Genomic DNA, 21,220 nt, shown 5'->3' with positions numbered 1-21,220 from the left:
AGGATATTAAGAAGTAGATTAAGGAGTTACTGGATAAAGGTTATATTCGCCCAAGTTCTTCACCTTGGGGTTCGCTAGTACTTCTAGTGGAAAAGAAGGATGGATCATTAAGGATGGTTGTTGATTATCGAGGATTGAATGAAGTAACAATCAAGAAAAAGTACCCACTACCGATGATCAATGATCTGTTTGATCGATTGCAAGGAGCTAAGGTTTTTCCAAAATCGATCTGCGATCAGGATACCATCAGTTGAAGATTCGAGAACAGGATATACCTAAGACGGCTTTTACCACCAGGTATGGGCTGTACGAGTATACCGTTATGTCATTTGGTCTGACTAACGCACCTGCCTATTTTATGAACATGATGAACAAAGTGTTTATGGAGTTTTTGGATAAGTTCGTTGTAGTGTTCATTGATGATATTCTGGTTTACTCAAAGAATGAAGAGGAGCATAAGGAGCATTCGCGTTTGGTACTTGGGAAGCTCAGAGAACATTAGTTATATGCCAAGTTTAGCAAATGTGAGTTTTGATTGAAGGAAGTTGGATTCCTCGGACACGTTATATCCGGAGAAGGTATAGCAGTAGATCCCACGAAGGTTGACACTGTGACAAATTGGGAAGCCCCAACAACAGTTGGAGAAATCCGGAGTTTTCTCGGACTTGCAGGATACTACCGGAGATTCATTGAAAATTTATCGAAGATTGCGAAGCCTATGATGGAGTTGTTGAAGAAGGATACCAAGTTCATATGGACTGAGGAAGGTGAGGCCAGTTTCCAGGAGTTGAAGAAACGTTTGGTTACATCACTAGTGTTGATTTTGTCGGATCAGAACAACGATTATGAGGTGTATTGCGACGCTTCACGTCGAGGACTAGGAGCAGTGCTTATGCAGGAGGGAAGAGTTGTTTCATATGCCTCACGACAGCTTAAGCCTCATGAGTTGAATTATGCCACACATGATTTGGAGTTAGCAACCGTAGTGCATGCATTAAAGACTTGGAGACATTTTCTCATTGGAAACCATTGTGAAGTGTACACGGATCACAAGAGTTTGAAGTAGATTTTCACACAGAAGGAGCTAAATCTCAGGCAAAGAAGATGGTTAGAGCTCATCAAGGATTATGACATGAGATTGCATTATCATCCCGGAAAGGCTAACATAGTAGCCGATGCGCTGAGCCGTAAAAGCCATGTCAACACACTAATGACGGGAGATTTACCGAAGGAGTTAGCCGAGGACCTTCGTGAGCTATGTTTGGAGGTAGTTCCGAGAGGCTATGTAGCAGCATTGGAGATTCAGTCTACTTTGATGGATAAGATTAGAAAAGCTCAGAAGACTGACAACTCAGAAGAATGACAAGGAGATTGCCTCTATAAAGGAGAAGATGAGCAAAGGAAAAGTTAAAGGATTTCGTGAGGATGAACATGATACCCTATGGTTTGAAGACCGTGTTTATGTGTCCATTGACCCAGAGATCAGGAAGTTAATTCTGCAGGAAGCCCATGATTCACCATATTCGATTCACCCAGGAAATACCAAGATGTATTTGGATTTGAAGGATATTTTCTGGTGGGCCGGAATGAAGAAGGATATTGCGGAGTATGTAGCAGTTTGTGATGTATGTCAGAGAGTAAAGGCAAAGCATCAGAAGCCAGCAGGATTGCTATAGCCATTGCCGATACCCGCATGGAAGTGGGATAAGCTAGGCATGGATTTTATTACGGGATTGCCCAGAACTCGTTCAGGCTATGACTCGATTTGGGTTGTAGTCGATCATTTGACAAAGGTAGCTCATTTCATCCCAGTGAAGACTACCTACACCAGTGCAAAGTTGGCAAAGATATACATGACCAGGATAGTATGTCTGCATGGAGTTCCGAGGAGCATTGCATCAGATAGAGGAACCCAGTTTACCTCAAAGTTCTAGAATCAGTTGCACGAAACTTTGGGTACCAGGCTAGAGTTCAGTACAACTTTTCATCCGCAGATAGATGGATAGACCGAGAGAGTCAACCAGATTCTGGAGGATATGCTGAGAGCTTGTGCGCTAGATTATGGATCTAGTTGGGACGACAATTTGCCGTATGCAGAGTTCTCTTACAACAACAGTTATCAATCCAGTTTGAAGATGGCCCCTTTCGAAGCCTTGTACGGAAGGAGGTGCAGGACCCCATTGTCGTGGGATGAAGTTGGAGACCGCCAGTTGTTTGGACCGGATATGATTAAGGAGTCTGAACAGAAGGTAAAATTGATTCGCGATAGGCTCAAGGTAGCCCAGTCTAGGCAGAAGAGCTACGCAGATTCTAAATGCAAGGAGACAGTTGACGAAGTCGGAGACCGAGTTTATCTTCGAGTATCTCCACTTCGAGGAGTTAAGCGTTTTGGAGTTAAGGGAAAGTTAGCGCCACATTTTGTAAGACCATACAAGGTTTTTGAGCATATGGGAGAAGTAGCCTACAAGTTGGAATTGCCCGAAGAATTGTCAGGAGTTCACGATGTATTCCACGTTTCCCAGTTGAAGAAGTGCCACACAGAGATGGCTGATATACCGCTGAGAGATATAGTGTTGTTGGAAGCGATTCAGGTGGACAATGATTTGACCTATGAGGAGAAACCAGTCAAGATTCTTGAGTATACCAGCCGAGTCACACGCAGCAAGGTTATCAAGTTTTGCAAAGTTCATTGGAGCCACCACACGGAGGATGAGGCCACTTGGGAGCGAGAGGAAGAACTGCTAAAGGACCACCCTCACCTATTTTCTAGCCAACCCGAATCTCGAGGGCAAGATTCATCTTAAGGGGGGTAGGTTTGTAACATCCCAAATTTTCAAGTTGGAATGTTATACATTAGATCATCACTTCATATCATATTTTATTTGTTTTCAGTTTCATCCTTGAAATTTTACGCAACTCAAGGACCCTCGGAGAGAGTTGGGGATTTCGTTATTTTCATATTTGAGTTTTCTCAAATTTTGAAAATAGGATCATTTAATTTTATTTATTTTATCTTCAATTATTTCTATTATAAAAATATGAGAGAGGGAATAAAATGACTTTACCAAAATAAAGAAATATTAAGGATTTAATAATAAAATCAAACAAGATTTTATTTTGGAGTTATTTGCTATTTTATTCAAATTTAGGAAAAAATGCACGTTTTTCAAAATTGCATTTAAGCCCTTTCATCATGTTCGGCTTGATTTTAGAAGTCGGGGAAAATTTATTTCGGGATTTTTGGAGTCCGTTTAGTATTTCTTTTATTTGTTTTTCTGCGTGTAATTATTTAAAAAAATGCGCAACCTACTTAGAGCCGGTTTCGGCCCGGATTCTTTGGGCCGGCCTTTATATAGCGCCGCTGTCGGTGTCAAAACCGGCGGATCTCGGGTAGGGGGTCCCGAACTGTGCGTCTAGGCCAGATGGTAACAGGAGGCAAGGGACACGAAGTTTTACCCAGGTTCGGGCCCTCTTGATGGAGGTAAAACCCTACGTCCTGCTTGATTAATATTGATGATATGGGTAGTACAAGAGTAGATCTACCACGAGATCGGAGAGGCTAAACCCTAGAAGCTAGCCTATGGTATGATTGTTGTTCTATATGTTGTCCTACGGACTAAAACCCTCCGGTTTATATAGACACCGGAGAGGGTTAGGGTTACACAAAGCCGGTTACAATGGTAGGAGATCCACATATCCGTATCGCCAAGCTTTCCTTCCAAGCCAAGGAAAGTCCCTCCCGAACACGGGACAGAGCCTTCAATCTTGTATCTTCATAGTCCAGGAGTCCGGCTGAAGGTATAGTCCGGCCATCCGGACACCCCCTAATCCAGGACTCCCTCAGTAGCCCCTGAACCAGGCTTCAATGACGACGAGTCTGGCGCGCAGATTGTCTTCGGCATTGCAAGGTGGATTCCTCCTCCAAGTACTTCATAGAAGATTTTGAACACAAAGATAGTGTCCGGCTCTGCAAAATAAGTTTCCACATATTGCCATAGAGAGAATAATATTTACACAAATCTAATCTGCTGGCGTATTCCGTAGTGTGACATCGCACCACGGCCAAGCCTTTATTCGAATGTTTTATTGTCCCACCTCAGCGTGTCATGCGAGGCGGTTTCCTTGGCATGTCTCGTCGAAGTAGAGATCGTGTCCCATTATTCCGGGATTCTCGTCAATACGGGCGTGGGCAACCCAACCACTTCTAGGACTCCTAGACTATAGGCAAGTCCAAACGGCCACGGAGAGGACGCTTGATATTCACCCTCTTTATAAAGGGACAAGGCTTTTATTTTTTCCCTCTCGTGCTCAATCGAATCCTTCCCCCACCTCAAGCTCAAACACCCAAAGTTCAGGTCAGGTGCTCCGAACCTTCAATCATGTCCGGATCTAGCCTTCAAGGCCGATGGATGCCTTCCTCCATCACGGAAGAAGACATCAAAAAGTTGAGGGAGGCCAGGTATCTGACCGCCGAGGTTTCGCATCGGCTGCCTGCCCGAGGGCAGGCCGTCCCCTCCCCCGAACCCAACGAGAACGTCGTGTTCGTCTCCCACTTCCTCCGAGGTCTAGGCCTTGCTCTGGATCCTTTCATCAGGTTTTTGATGTTTTATTACGGGCTAGATTTCCATGATCTAGCTCCGGACTCCTTTCTTCATATCACGACATTTATTGTCGTGTGTGAGGCCTTCCTCCGGGTTACCCCTTACTTTGGCCTATGGCTCACGACCTTCAAAGTAAAGCCGAAGATGATCGAGAGGCAACATGCAGCGTGCGGAGGTGCCTCAATATGCAAGATGACGGGAGCTCCATGGCCCAAAGGTTCCATTCCAGAGGTGTCTGAATTGTGGCAACAGGAGTGGTTCTACATCATGGCTCCTAGAAGTGCCAAGTGGGCGGCCGCCCCTGTTTTCCGCATGGGCCCTCCCCCACAACTGATGTCATGGATCAACAGAGGTCTGAGCTAGGGTCCAGCCAAGGACGTGCCTATACTGCAAAGCCACATTCGAGATCTCTTCAATGGAGATTTTAGTTTGGTTGCAGTAATACAAGTTATGCTAGTTCGTCAAGTCCAGCCTTGCAAACGCCAGCCCCTTCACTTGTGGGAGTTCAATCCCGAGGGACCGCGTGTCATTCAAAATTTCCCCGGCCTGACGCATGAGGAGATGTACAAGTCATTCTTCAGACCTCAGGTAGAGTGTCCGAAAATCACCGAGGACGTGGGCCTGAGCAGTAACCGCGCCGCCGAATAGGTAAGGAATCTTCTAGCCGAACATACTATCTCTCATTTGTTACGAAATTATTTCTGAGAGTTTGCTTTTTGACCAGGACTGGCTAACAAAGGCGAAGTTGATTCGGTGTTCGGCCCCCCTCCCTGAGGGTTTGGACAATCCGGTATTGGAAAAGATGCTCCAGGTTGCACCTTGCCCGGAGCCCTTGAAGGAAGATACTGGGGAGGATAATACGGGCGGACGCGGGCCCCCAACGCTGCCCATTCTAACCGAGGGAGCGAGCGTCTCCATGAAGGAAGACGACCGAAGGAGGAAAAGGACTGCGCCCGGGGATTCGGAAGCCGAAGCTTCCAAACGGGATAAGAAGTCTCCCACAGAGGGTCCTACCTTGGGGGGTGCTTTTTCCACACAAAGTCCGCGGGGGGATAAATTCTCCAGTGAGTCGTAAGTGACCCGAAATACTTTAATAGTACCGGTATGCCATCTTTTTCTTTCGAGAAAATAACCACCGCATATATCTTGACAGTTTGGGCCTTAGCCCCTCTCAAATGAGCTCGTCTTCGGGGGATCTTCTTCCAGAGATGATGGAGAGCGAAACGCTTCCTCCGGACTCCTCCGCTCCGGAAGTGGGCAACCCCAAAGTGTCATCGCGGAGGGCCTCTCCGAGTCCGGTGAGGCCAGAAGATAATCCCATTGACCCCCGAAGCTCCAAGTGTCCGGCTCCCGAAGAGAGCAGACAAAAGAGTCCGGCACCGTCTGGTGTGCGATCGGATGTTCTAAGGGAGTTGGTGGGGCGAGCGGCCATCTCAGATGAACACCGTATGCTGATGAATACGGTGATAGAGAGAATCTCGTCCGCCGAAAGCGGATTGCATGAAGCTTTTATGAGTCTACTGACAGGCTTTGAGGTACGTAAAATAATGTATGATAGTCCTGCACATGCTAGGTGTGCCCTGTGTAGATAGTAGCCCCTGAGACTCTAGTTGTCATCGGAAACGACGACGAACAGAGAATCATATTCCCAGGTAATAACCATACTTCCTCTATGTGCAGGTGATGGAAGCTCCAGTGGCTAGCCGGACTAGCGAGTTTGCCCATTTAAAACGGCAGTTGGATGCGGCAGACGCCGACATCGAGCTTGTTAACAAAAGGCTTAACGAGGCACAGGGTAAGTGTCATTATCTGGTAAACGCCACATAGTAAGAGCAGCATGATGCCAGTATCTTTAATATGTTGTGACTGCAGATGGAGTTTCCACTATTGAAGCCTTGCAGACAGAACTTGCCCGAGCCAAGGAACAAGCGAGGTTTGGTAATGCGGCTGCTTTGAAGGCGACCGAAGAGTTGAAAGCCGAGAAGGCTGCGCATGGCGAGAGCCGAGATAAGATGGCCAAGATGGCCATAGAATTAAAAGCCGCCACCGACCATTGTCAGGTTCTTGAAAAGGAAAACCTAGCGAAGGCATCGGACCTTGAGAAGGCTGCTGCGACGAGAAAAGACATCCGCTCTGCTATGAGGGCGAAGAAGGAGGGGCTGCGGGAAGCCGGGGATATTGTAGCTGGGAAATCCATTATGTTGCGGAGGAAGTTCAGAGATCCACGGTATGCCCCTCTGGATCGGCTGTGGAGTTTGGAGGATGTGTATATGGATTTGGCGGCGAGCGCTGCCGATGCGGCCAAGTACTTCCAGGGTCAGACGGACCGTGAAGTGGACCACTTGTTTTGGACACAATTCCATTCTCCCGAGCGGCCGCTTTCATTGACTGACCAATTAGCTGAATGGGCCGAACTGAATAGGTTGTCCGGACTCACCATGAGGTCTGTTGTGGATCAGCTATGGCCGGAAAGGCCAAAACCGAACAGCTATTTCAGCTTGGTGCAGCAGTTCCTTGATGTGGTGCCGCGCATTAAAGCGATGAAGAGGTCGGCGTGCATAGAGGGCTCACGGATGGCCTTTGCCCATATTAAAGCATACTGGGCGGAGATGGATGCTACCACTGTTGCAGCGCGGGATTCGGCCATAGGCCGAATGGCTACTGAGCACTACTTTGAAGAAGCTCTTGAGGGTGCTCGTTTGATAGAGACCCAGTGCTCAAAAAATATTATGTTTGAGTGATATGTAATCTCATTGTAAGCGAAATGCTTTTGTAAATTTTTGTAAGGCTATTTTTATACTTTTGCCTGAAAGTAATATGATGCCTCCTGGGCGTCCGTTTATGTATACATGTGTATAACCTGAAAGATTGCAGCCGTCGGCTTCAACCCCCACGCATATAATGTGGAGGTGCTCGCAAAAAAACACGCGTTCACACTTAACCCAACGTCTTGGTCCTATTAAGGAGGTGATAGCGGAGCGAGCGAGGCAGCCGGACTATAATGCTTTAGCACTTTCACTTAGCCATAGGAGTTTGACAGTGGGGCTACTAGATAGCCCCTGGTGGCTCCGCACTCTCCCGATCCCGGGGTGCGTACATGCCTGGCCGGTAAACGGCCCTTCGTTAAGGCGGAGGAACTCTAACATTCCAACAGGTCATCGAGTGGTTGACCAGTCTCACGCTATATCATGATAGTCAGTTTTCGGCTTTCTCTATTGAGGTGCTCGTCCGTATGAACCAGGGCACAATCGCAGTAGTTCTCCTGGTGCTACCTTAGCCGGTAAAGCAAAACGTAAGGCACCAAAACACAGGAGCCAGACAAACCCAACATTTGACCAAAGACAATGATTCGGAGCTGATGCATATAGGGCCAAACTCGCGACGCCGAACACTCCCTAAGGTATTCGGTCTTTGTGGTATAAACCGCGCCTAAATAACGGCCTTTGTAAGAAGCCCCTTGTGTCCAGATACGTGCATTGTTCTAGCGTGGCCACATGCCAAGACGTCAGCATCCTTCTCAACGGTGGATATGTATCAACAAGAGACAGTAAAAAAGGTTTACGCAGGGTCTTAATCTAAAAAGAATCCTTGGAGCGGGTCCCTGCTGCACGTCTGCGCATGTGTCTCCATTGTGCCGTATCCTGGACGGGTGTAGCACGATGATCGTCTGTAAAAGAGAGGAATTTAGGTGAAAAAGTTGTCGTGCAAAAAGATAGTTTTTAAAGAAACCATGTATAATTCAAGATGAGAAAAAATTGCCACTTGTCTGCGCGCGTTGAGCCCCTTGTATTGACAAATAGGGGTGTGACCATATATTCGGTATAAATAGCGGTGCCGGACTTGATTAGTTGTGTCTGAGGTCTTGACGACCTACTGGATACTTTCGCTGGTACGGGCGCCTCTAGTGTGCGGTTGCCAAGGCAGCCACACTCTCTTCGACGCGCAGAGATCGCTTGATATTTCCGTTCACTGAAATGATGCCACGTGGACCGGGCATCTTGAGTTTGAGGGAGGCGTAGTGTGGTATTGCGTTAAAGCGAGCGAAAACTTCGCCTCCGAGCAGTGCTTGATAGCCGCTTTGGAACAGAGCGATGTGGAAGGTTAAATGCTCGCGACAGAAGTTATCGGGGGAGCCGAATATAACTTGTAGTAGGAGGGAGCCCGTACAATGAGCCCCTGGGCCTGGCGTTACTCCTTTAAAGGTAGTATTGCTATGGCGAATTTTTGTTGGGTCTAACCCCATCCCGCGGATTGTATCCTGATATATTAGGTTTAGATTGCTGCCACCGTCCATCAAGACTCGTGTGAAGTGATATCCGCCAATTACTGGGTCTAATACCAGGGCAGCCCATCCTGCGCGTCGGATACTTGCTGAGTAATCGCGATGGTCGAAAGTGATCGGTTCAGACGACCAGTGGCAGGACTTCGCGATGACATGCACTTGGGTATATTTTCCTAGGAGTGTCGCGTTGTTTTTTCCCTTGATCACGTGTAACACATTTACTGTTTTGACTTCTGGTGGAAATTTCTTTTGTTCCCCAGTGTCTTGTTTGGGAGGCTCGTCCTCGTCTTCACTTGGTGTATCCTCCCCCTTGTGTACGGCATTGAGCTTGCCGGACTGCTTGAAGACCCAACATTCTCTGTGGGTATGATTAGCAGGTTTACCAGGGGTACTATGGATCTGACATACTTGGTCCAGAATTTTGTTGAGGTTGGACAATTCATCCCTGGTGCCTTTAGAGGGCGGCTTTTGCTGACCTGGCCGAGAGCTTTTGAATCCGGCGTTTACTGCCGTGCCCTTCGTGTTGTCTTCTTTATTCTGGTGTTTGTTATTGCTGTTGCGCTGTGATTTCCCATTTCCATCTCTAACTTCAGATGTACTGGGGTCGCTGGTGCTGCATCTGGCTAGCCAGCTGTCCTCACCCGCGCAAAAGCGGGTCATGAGGCTTCTTAATGCGGCAATCGTTCTCGGCTTATTTTGGCCGAGGTGTCTGGCGAGCCATTCATCACGGACGCTATGCTTAAAAGCTGCCAAGGCTTTGGCGTTCGGACAGTCGACAATCTGGTTCTTTTTAGTAAGAAACTTGTTCCAAAGCTTTCGGGCTGACTCTCCCGTCTGTTGAGTTATATGACTCAAATCGTCCGCATCCGGAGGTCAGACATAAGTCCCTTGAAAATTTGCCCGAAAGGCGTCTTCGAGCTCTTCCCAACTTCCAATGGAGCTTTCGGGGAGGCGTTTAAGCCAGTGACAAGCTGGCCCTTTGAGCTTGAGGGGTAAGTACTTGATGGCGTGGAGATCATCTCCTCGAGCCATATGGATATGAAGGATATAGTCCTCAATCCAGACCCTAGAGTCTGTTGTTCCGTCGTATGTCTCTATGTTTACGGGTTTGAATCCCTCTGGAAATTCATGGTCCAGCACCTCATCGGTGAAACATAGGGGGTGTGCGGCACCCCTCTAGCTGGGTGTACCGCGTTGTTTGGATGTTTGTTGTGTTGCATTGTATGCTGGGGCGCGCTTGCGTGCTCCATAGATGGATCTTGTTGCGCCGTCCTTTGGGTGCGAGCCCTTGCATGGGTCGCGTGTTGTATTGTGAGTGGCGTTGTATGCCGCTCTGTGTTGGCAGAGGGGTCGTCTATCCGGCCAGGTGGCTGCTTTGATATTTGGTTGTGGGGGTCTGGGGCCTCCTCATCGAATTCAGGTAGCAGCTTCCGCTTTGGGTAGCTCTTGGAGGGGCAATTGTCACCGTACCTCACTGCTGTGTTGAGTATTTTACTCCCTCTAATTTGGAGTGTGTCTTGCGCAGCCTTGAGCCTTTGCTTCTGCTTTTTAAGACTCCTCACGGTGGCAACAAGCCTTTTACGGGCATTCTGCTGCTCCGGGTGCCTGTCCGGCGTTATGTCGTCCGGACTATTATCCTTGATAGAATTTGTTTGTTCGGTTTGATTATCCGGATTGCCGTTGTCCGGCAGCGGTTCGCCCTGCTCCAGCGCTGGGTCTGTGTGATCGTTATTTGTGTCGAGGCGGGATTTGGGGCGGCGCTTGCGTCACCGCATTGACTGCTTCTCGAGGGAACAAGCCTTCGGTGCGTCCTTCCGCTCCTCGTCGTCATCTTTTGGTGCGTGCACCATGGATACGTCATATGATGAGGTGGGCGTCCAGTGCCCTGTGGGCGGTGGTTCTTCTTCGCCTCCCGCATCATCGTCCATATCGTCGATGTTTTCAGAGTCGAAGTCGAGCATGTCGGTTAAATCGTCGACAGTGGCTACAAAGTGGGTGGTGGGTGGGCGTCGAATTTCTTTGTCTTCCGCATCCCAATCCTGCTGGCCATGATCCGGGCAGGGCTCTCTTGACAAAGAGAGAGAGAGACTTTAGTGATTTCATAATATTGCCGAAGGGCGAGTGCTGAAAGATGTCCGCGGTGGTAAACTCCATGATCGGCGCCCAATCGGATTCGATCGGCAGGGGCGCGGAAGGTTCGGAGTCCAGGGAGGAGTCCGGCTCCTTGGAGTCACGAGTCTCGCAGAGTGCGGGGCTGGTGTTCGGCTCGATCGTCGTTGGGATCGCAGCCCCCGAGGCGGCGTCCAACCACCCATGCTCGATCGGCGCAGTTGGCTCCGAATTAAGGGTCGAAGCTGATGCGGGTGCGGCCTCCAGGGCACTGTTCGACGGCAGAGCTAGATCATGCCCGTTGTGATAGTGCGGCGCGCTCGGTAGTGGCTTGACTCTATCGAAGATCAAGTCACCGCGGATGTCAGCCGTGTAGTTTAAACTTCCAAACCTGACCTAACGGCCAGGGGCGTAGCTTTCGATCTGCTCCAGATGGCCAAGCAAATTAGCCCGCAGTGCAAAGCCGCCGAAGACAGAGATCTGTCCGGGGAGACAAGTTTCACCCTGGACTGCATCACTATCGATGATAGTAGGAGCCATCAAGTCTGACGGCGATGACACAGAGGAACTCTCAATGAAAGCACCAATGTTGGTGTCAAAATCGGCGGATCTCGGGTAGGGGGTCCCGAACTGTGCGTCTAGGCCAGATGGTAACAGGAGGCAAGGGACACGAAGTTTTACCCAGGTTCGGGCCCTCTTGATGGAGGTAAAACCCTACGTCCTGCTTGATTAATATTGATGATATGGGTAGTACAAGAGTAGATCTACCACGAGATCGGAGAGGCTAAACCCTAGAAGCTAGCCTATGGTATGATTGTTGTTCTGTATGTTGTCCTACGGACTAAAACCCTCCGGTTTATATAGACACCGGAGAGGGTTAGGGTTACACAAAGCCGGTTACAATTGTAGGAGATCCACATATCTGTATTGCCAAGCTTGCCTTCCACGCCAAGGAAAGTCCCTCCCGAACACGGGACGGAGTCTTCAATCTTGTATCTTCATAGTCCAGGAGTCCGGCTGAAGGTATAGTCCGACCATCCGGACACCCCCTAATCCAGGACTCCCTCAGCCGCCCCGAGCCCGTTACGCCGCAACCCCCCACGCCGCCTAACCCTAACCCTAGCCCGCCGCCGCGTGCCGCCGCAGCCGCCGGACCCCGCCGCCCTGCGCCACCGCCGCCGCAGCCACCGCCGCCCGGAGCCGGCCTGCCACCGCCCGACACCGCCGGACCCCGCCGCCGCCGCCGAGGTTGACCCGCCGCCGCTGCCGGTTTTCCCCAGAAAACCGTTCGGTTTTCTGTTCGGTTTTTCGTCGGTTTTTTTAGATCCTTTTTTTATTTATTTAGATCGGTTTATTTCCGTTTTAGTTTAGTTAGCGAGCGTTCGCTCGTTCATTTGTTTTAACGAACGCGTTCACCGTTTAGTTACAGAAAACGAACGTTCGTTCGTCATTTTTCTTTTTTTGGACTTTCCGCGATTATTTCTGATCGTGATTTCAGATCCAATTTTTTATCTAGTATAACTTTTCGCTCGTTTATCGGAATCAGGCGATTCGAGCGCCTGGAGTTTCATCTGGAAACCCTCTTTCCGTTTAACCAACTCAAACAAGTTTTTGCTTCTGTAAAATTTGACCTAGATCCAGATTAGTAAACGAAGCTTGTTTCTTTCGCCGCTTGACTTTCGTTGCTTCGTTTGATTTGATTCTTTTTACAAACCGGAGTTCTTAAGTTGAACTTTCTGGTTAGTTCTCTTGTTTGTTTGCTATAGAGTACCCAGAGTGCGCCGCTTACTACTTTGAATCGCTAGGTTCCGCGGATCATCAGCAAGGCAAGTAACACTTTGATCATACCTCCTACTACCCAGTTTTATAGCATTAGATCAATCCTCAAACATTGCATGAATAGGATCTAATTAAATTGTGGGTTTTGGGAAGTAAAAGAGGTAGTACCTATTACCTGTTTTAATATCAAACCCTTGGGAGTTACTTCTATGTTTTCTTATATTGCCATTCTATGCTAGTAGACGTGGATTGGGTGAGTGTATCCATGATAGATGTGAGATTGTTAAATTAATGGTTTATTTAAGGTGGTAACTTAAACACACATCTGGGTGGACTGAGACACCTGGGTATTCCAGCGATTGCCTGTTTTTCTTTATGGACCGCCACCCAGGCTCAAAGGGATCATGAGATTATTCATACTAGAAACTTCCGTGTGCAGCCACAAGCTACTATGGGCTCTAGCATAGTTGATTAAGTCGTGCAAACTCTTATAGTGGTAGACTAGCAAATGTAGGGGAAAGTAGGTGTAACGGTCTACCTATTCGTAAGGTGCTAGCACTTCTGAAAGACCATGTCTCGGTCATCCGTTTCTCAAACACCATGTAGTGCGGGAATCCCAACGGAGGAGATCGAGTCTTGTGGGGAAAAGTGCGCAAACCTCTGCAGAGTGTATAAACTAATTATGGTTAGCCGTGTCCCCGGTTATGGACAACTTGAGTATCTAGTACTTGGATTATCATGTGAATCTCATCATGTTACTCTAATTAATTTTGTTGGGTTTTTAATGATGATGCTTAATTGGGATTGAGAGGGTGTCTACACTCTCAATGTTTAACAACTACCATGATAGTTAAATAAAATTTATTCCTTTGCAGTAGGGAAAAATTGGCTTTACGCAAAACTGTAACCATAGAGCTTTACACCAGCCAAATATGCATGTAGTATAGCCTTATTCTTTCATTACTCTCTGTGTGTTACTTTGCCGGCATATTCCATGTGCTGACCTATTTCGGGCTGCAACGTTCATGTTGCAGACTTTTCAGACGATGAGTAAGGTGCCTTTAGGTCGTGGTTCTATACTCAGTGATGCCGTTGGAGTTGATGGATTCACTTATCTTCCAAGCCTTCTGTTGTTATCGTTATTAGATGGCCTTAAGCCATATTTATTGTAATAAGTTCTCTTTTGAGACATTGATGTAATAAGTGTGTGATTGCTACTCTGTTATAAATCCTTCAAGTACTGTGCATGTCAACATTACCGATCCAGGGATGACACTGATGCACAGAGATCAGACTGGTTGAGGTCTGGTCGCTACAAATCTTTCTCAATGCCATTGAGGGATTGACAACCCCTTTATGCGTTGGGTTGCAAGTATTTGTTGTTTGTGTGCAGGTGTTATTTACATAGTGCTGCTTGGTTCTCCTACTGGATTGATAACCTTGGTTTCATAACTGAGGGAAATACTTACCTCTGCTATACTGCATTATCCTCTCCTCTTCGGGGAATACCAACGCGGATCACAAGTAGCACTGCTGACACGTGGTCGCACATGTAAGTGATGTTCCAAGCTGATGCTCGTCCCTTCGATAAGCGGCGGGCTGGACCGACCGTGTGTTTGTGCTACTGCTTACATGCGGTCGCACATGTCAGTGACACACCAAGCCGATGCGCTGCACTTTGATGAGCAGTGGGCCGGACCAACCGTGTGTTTGGGCGACGCCAGTGCGACGGGCTGTAAGTTTACCCCCTAAGTTAATTTGTAAATGGTAACTCCTGCTTAACGAGACCGATCGCTAGAAATCCTCATTACATACGTTTATCGAAAGCATACGTGGGCCCGCGTTCTTAGAGGCTATCGTGGTGGAGGCAGACGCCCGCAACCTCTCGGAGCAAAAAATGAGTAGCTGATACGTCTCCAAAGTATCTATAGTTTTTGATTGTTCCATGCTATTATTTTATCAATCTTGGATGTTTTATATACATTTACAAGCAACTTTATATCAGTTTTGGGACTAACCTATTAACTTAGTGCCCAGTGCCAGTTCCTGTTTTTTGCTTGTTTTTGACTTTGCAGAATATCAGTACCAAACGAACTCCAAATGCCACAAAACTTTTTGGATATTTTTTTCTAGCAATAAGAGACCCTAGAAGCTTCGGGACGAAACCAGAAGACGAAGGAGTGGTCCACAATGCTAGGAGCCTCTAGCACACCCTGATGGGTAGTGGGGCCCACAAGCCTCCTTTTGACCTACCTCCGCCTCTATAAATACTCTAAAATCCCAAAACCAACCAGGGAGTCCACAAAATACTTTTTCCACCGCCACAAGTTACAGAACCACGAGATCAAATCTAGAGGCCTTTTCTGGCAATCTGCCGGAGGGGGAAACAATCACAGAGAGTGTCGGGGGAATTACAGAGGGTTAAACCCGGCTGATGACGTTAAGTCATCTTTGGACATGACCTGACAGATCCTAACCCGTCAGGTGCTAACCCAACAGACAGTTATAACTCGACAGACAGTTGTAACTCCACAAACAGTTGTAATCTAGCAGACAGTTGTAACCCGATAGACATTTCTATCCTGTCAAAAATTGTAACCCGACAGATTGTAACCCGAATCCTAACCCAACATCTACTTAGCCACAAAATGAGCCGCCTGGAGATAAGAAGCCCAGGGAGAGAGGCCCAGGTTTAAGAAGACCGCGATGGGAAGCCAGAATTGAGCTAAGTCCTAATCCTACTAGGACTCTACATGTAACCTGCACCTTCAACTTATATAAGGAGGGGCAGGGCACCCAAAGAGGGTCAGGACACAATAGATAGGTCTTAGACAGACATGTCTTAGACCAGATCAAAGTAGATGTTGTTGAGATAGAGGTAGCGTAAAACCACCCTTGTAACCGAGATCATCATCGTCATCAATATAATCAAGCAGGATTTAGGCTTTTACCTCCACCACGAGGGACCGAACCTGGATAAAATCTCGCGTCTCTCATCCCGCTCAACCCCGTTCAAGCTACTACCTAGTTGCGTTGGCCTCATGACTAAGTCCTCACACTAGGACATCTGCCATGACAAAACCACGACAGTTGGTGCCCACCATGGGGCCTGCACATGATGGTGTTTAGTTCTTGGAGGGATCTGTCCCAGGGATTGAGAAATTCACAATTTTTCGGATGAAGAAGAGCCGGCTTGAAAGATCTGCATCAGCTTTGAGTTCATCATTCTAGATTTATAATCCGCGAGACTTAAGGTTCAAGAGAAATTAGGGTTGCAGTCTAATCCATCCCTGCTATATTGCAAGTCGCCAAGATCGACAGGAGAGTTTGCACCACAGCCAAAAACATACTGTAGTGGTCCATCAAAGTTGAAAGGATCGACAAGAGGTGTCTAGAGGGGGGGGGGGTTGATTAGACCCTCAACAAGAAAAAGTAGCAGTTTTTAAGTTCTTCAAGTTGAGGTGGAGTTTTAGCACAAATTTAAGCATTAACAATACATTTCGAGCAAGCATGACAAGAGTATATGAGTAGCGCAAAGTAAAGCATTCATGTTGCAAGAAAGTAAATGGATGTGATTGGAGTGTGCAAACGCAATTGGAGGAGCGGAGATTTTGGCGTGGTTCCAATTGGTGGTGCTGTCATACATCCACGTTTGTGGAGACTTCAACCAACGAAGGGTAACGGTTGTGCGAGTCCACAGAGGGCTCCACCCATGAAGGGTCCACGAAGAAGGAACCTTTTCTATCCCACCATGGCCATCGCCCATGAAGGATTTGCCTCACTTGGGTAGATCTTCACGAAGTAGGCGATCTCCTTGCCCTTACAAACTCCTTGGTTCAACTCCACAATCTTGACGGAGGCTCCCAAGTGACACCTAACCAATCTAGGAGACACCACTCTCCAAAAGGTAATAGATGGTGTGTTGATGATGAACTCCTTGCTCTTGTGCTTCAAATGATAGTCTCCCCAACACTTAACTCTCTCCCATAGATTTGGCTATGGTGGAAAGATGATTTGAGTGGAAAGCAACTTGGGGAAGGCTAGAGATCAAGATTCTTGTGGTTGGATTGGGATGTCTTGGTCTCAACACATGAGTAGATGGTTCTCTCTCACAAAATGAGTAGTGGAAGTGTAGGCATGTTCTGATGGCTCTCTCTTGAATAGAGAAGGGGGTGGAGGGGTATATATAGCCTACACACAAAATCTAACCGTTACACATATTTGATCCAACTCGGTGAGACCAAATATGTGAACTCGGTGAGACCGATTTAGTTCAAAATGTGAACGTTAGGATTCTCGTTGGGACCGACATGATCAACTCGGTGGGACCGATGTGCTAGGGTTTAAGAAGAACCACATCTCGGTTTGACCGATTACATAAACTCGGTGAGACCAATTTTAGTAATAAACAAACAGAGAGTTGGTCAGGAAAACTCGGTGGGACCGATTGTATATTTCGGTGAGACCGAAATAATTGCAACAGGAAATAGAGAGTTTGCAAGGCCATCTCGGTGAGACCAGGATCCTATCGGTTAGACCGAACTGATTAGGGTTTCAGGCAGTGGCTATGTCAAGTGAACTCGTTGGCGCCGGATGGATCAAATCGGTGGGGCCGAGTTTAACTTTGGTTTTTGGACATATTTGAAATTGAGAAAGTGGTTGAGGATTTTGGAGCATATCACTAAGAACTTTGAGCAATTAGACCATTAAGCAACACCTCATCCCCTTTTAATAGTATCGGATTTTCCTATGGACTCAATGTGATCTTGGATCACTAAAATATAAATGAAGAGTCTTGAGCTTTTGCCAATCTTTGTCCTTAGCATCTTGAAGGGGTTCCACATCCTCTTGTCCATGCCAAATTTTGTTGAACTTTTTGAAATATACTAGATGAAAATATTAGTCCAACAAGAGATATGTTGACATTAATTACCAAAATCACTCAGGGAGCATTTGTGCTTTCAGAAGTCATCGGGGATTTTCCGCTGCAGAAATTGACAGCCGGGTCCGACTATTACTATATTAACATCAACTGTCATTAATTAGGGGTCAAGTCCCAAAGCCATTGGTTAGGCCATCTGTTATTGTTGCCACATCAAGACATTCCAATGCACGAAGAGCTGAGAAAACAAGGCGCTATCCACACACGTTGATAAGGTTAGATTCGAAGGCCACGTCAAGCAAGGGAAAAGAAGGGCGCGTCTCCCACCGTGGTTCTGAAACCCACGAGTAAAAAATAGCAGGGACCAGGGGCAGGAAATGGATGTGGATTCATCAACCCGACTCTGAGCCGCCTCCGACCCGCAGCGTCGCCAGTTTCACTTCGCGTTCAATACAAACTCGCCTCGAGATGGAGCCACCTCTGCTTCTAACTCGCCAAAGTAACCTTGTCTCCATAGCACCTACCGCTTTGGCCTCACTGTGACCCGCCATCGGAGCTCCTCCAGGCCGGCCACACCTCCACTAGACTCTGCCCCTATGGGCTTACCTCGCCTTCAGCGCGAGTCGCACCCACGGCTCTGCACTAAGCACTACAAAAAAATACACTTCCGTGATGATACGTGTTTGTCACAGTAGGTCACGTTTTCTGTCATGCATGTACATCCATGACGATTTTATGACAGAATGAAGATAGTCATACCTGTGTTGTCGTAGAAGTTAAATGACATTACCAAAATTATCATCATGGAAGTGTCCACTTCCATGACGATAAATGGCGCGTTATGGAAGTGCTTTCGTCAAGGGTGACCGACACGTGGCATCCACCGTAATGGGTCGCCGTTAAGCTATCTGGTCCGGTTTTGGATCCGATAACCCGCTAACATCCCGGACCAATGAGGATTTTCCACGTGTAAAATTCTCATTGGCCAGAGGAAACACGTGTTGGCTCACCATTGGGACAGATGTCATCCATTCATTGGACAGGAGGCGCCTATGATACGTCGACATGTGGCACAGCCCAACAGAGGCCCATTCCAGTGAAAAGGCCGACCCGTTTGACTTGGTCAAAAGGTAACGTGCCGGCCCACGGAAAGCCTGTTAACGGCCTATTCGTATACAACCCATTTACAGCCCGCTAACTCACAGCCCGTTACGGCCTATCGGAATTAAGCCCAGTAGCTTCATCTGGGCCGTCCAATATGATTCCAGCCCGTTGTAACTTCCGGCACATGAAGTCTTTCGGCCCATATGAGGCCATTTGTAACTCTTGGACCATTAATGGCCCATGGTGAATCTGGCCCGCAATGAACAGTATACCGCTTTATACCCATCAACGGCCCATTATTCCATTGGGCCATTTCCAACCCGTGTTATCTTTCGGCCTTCTCAGGGCCATTTATTCGTGGTCTCATTTCCAGCATTCGGTTACTTACGGCTCGTTACTGGCCTTTTCTGCTTGTCAGCCAAATTCAGCCCATGGTTACAATCGGCCCATTTGCGGCCCATTAATCCATTGGGTCGTTTTCATAGCGTCATAAAAAAATGGCCGATTAACGACGGCCGGTTATTGTCGTCCCATGAACGGACGATTCCAAATCTAGCCCGTTTACGGCCCATAATGCAGTCTGTTACTGGCCCATGTTTGGCCTATCCATCATACGGCCCGTAGAAGACCCATTGATGCTACGGCCTGTAGAAGGCCCATTGTTTGTACGGCCCTTAGAAGGTCCATTGTTTCTATGGCCCGTAGGAGGCCCATAGTAACTACAGTTAATATGTAGCCCATGGTTATTGTGGCCTAGTTTAAAAAATAGGTTATTGCGGCCACTAGCAAACCGCGGAAAAAGAACTGCACTAACTACAAGCAATCAAATAAACAAGACAACAAGGAAATAAATAAGCAAGAAACTTACGCTAGGCTATCATGACTATTACACATATTACATCCACTAGGAATCAAAGTTCGCCACCAGTGCACATATAGGGAACAAAGCAGCATATCATATACACTGGTTGTCAAAGTTGGCGACCAGTGCAAATAAACGCCACAGCAAAACAAGTCCAGAACTGAAACCACTTCAGAAAGGTCAAGAAACAATATCCTGGGTACCTATAATGCTGGCAAGATGCTTATAAAGCTTATTAACTTTCTCTTGTTTATCGCTTAAATCCTCCAGCGCTTGCTGTTGCACCAGAAAGTATGCATCTGAATTCTGCAAGGACTTCCTCAGTCCTTCAGCTTCCTATCGCAGCACATCTGATCGATGTCTTTCAACTTGAAGTTGAGACTCAAGAAGAAGAACTGATTCAGGCAGCGAGTTCGAAGAGCTTGTGCGAGCAATAGTGGCCAGTAGCTTGAACACTACATCAAGACATGACTTTTGGGTTCTCTCACTGTCGTCAAGATAGTTTTTATCAGCTTTCTTGGAGACCGACAGGGATGTCTCACTATCTTGAACCTTATCTGCATTACTTACTTCACCATTGCATAACGGGGTACTGTTCTCCAATATTTTGTCCGCATTCTAAAAGAGAAACAACCAGACACATTACAGGTTTACCATGTTGTATATGAAACTCATTCTGGTAAATTAGTTCAGTAGTAAAGTGGACAGGATAACAGCATGAAACAAACATATATCTATGTACCATGGTCACTTTATGGTCTATATCATTCTAGTTTTTGTTGCCAAATCAAGATAGAGACATAGTTCAAATAATATTTGTTCAAGACAAAGCAAAATAGACAAATATAAGTGTGGGAAACTATAGAGCAATAACAACACTTGTAATGTGCATGACATGAGAACATAAATGTTTATTCAATTGAAACTGAAATCAACATAGAGCAAGTTACAACAACAAACTAGTTAAAGAAACAAGTTTAAAACATACCTGTTGCGCCATTGGAGTTTCAATTCCATCCTTCAAATTTGAAAATAGTTGGTATGAGTAAATACAGTGACGCAAGAGCAAAGGAGCATGCACCATAGCTACAGAACCTGACCTGAGAACAATTCTTCTTATCCTTTAAGCGTTGAGTTGGGATTCAGAGTGGTGGTCCTCGTGATTTGGGCACTGCAGTTCCCTTACTAACTACTCGTGTTTGGGTGCTCTGTGGTGGAGATGGTGTTGTGTTAACTGGAACTGGGTTACTATTTGTTGGGGTTGGGGTTAGAAGGGGTGTAGCTAGTTCTCTGTCCAACTGGGTAGGGGCACAATCTGTGAGAGTCTGGGTTATGTGTGGTGCGACTGGTTCTTGGGCAAGTACAACCATGGTTCTATCTGCATCAACTGGTAGCATTATCTTTTCTGAAGACCGTGTTGTTACTCCCTTAGATATTGCCATCACCCTCTCCAATTCAAATGGCTGATAAACAAGAAAAGTAACTGAATGTATAGACATTGTATGATAGATAGGTGCAATGGATAGCGGGGAATAAAAGAGGGCATGAAATAATTCACATTCATGTCATCTAACCAAATAGGATAGCATGACATAGTTTCA

Source organism: Triticum dicoccoides, chromosome 3A (genome assembly GCF_002162155.2).
Source record: "Triticum dicoccoides isolate Atlit2015 ecotype Zavitan chromosome 3A, WEW_v2.0, whole genome shotgun sequence".
Classification (NCBI taxonomy): Eukaryota; Viridiplantae; Streptophyta; class Magnoliopsida; order Poales; family Poaceae; genus Triticum; species Triticum dicoccoides.
Note: the sequence above shows the minus strand (reverse complement) of the source record.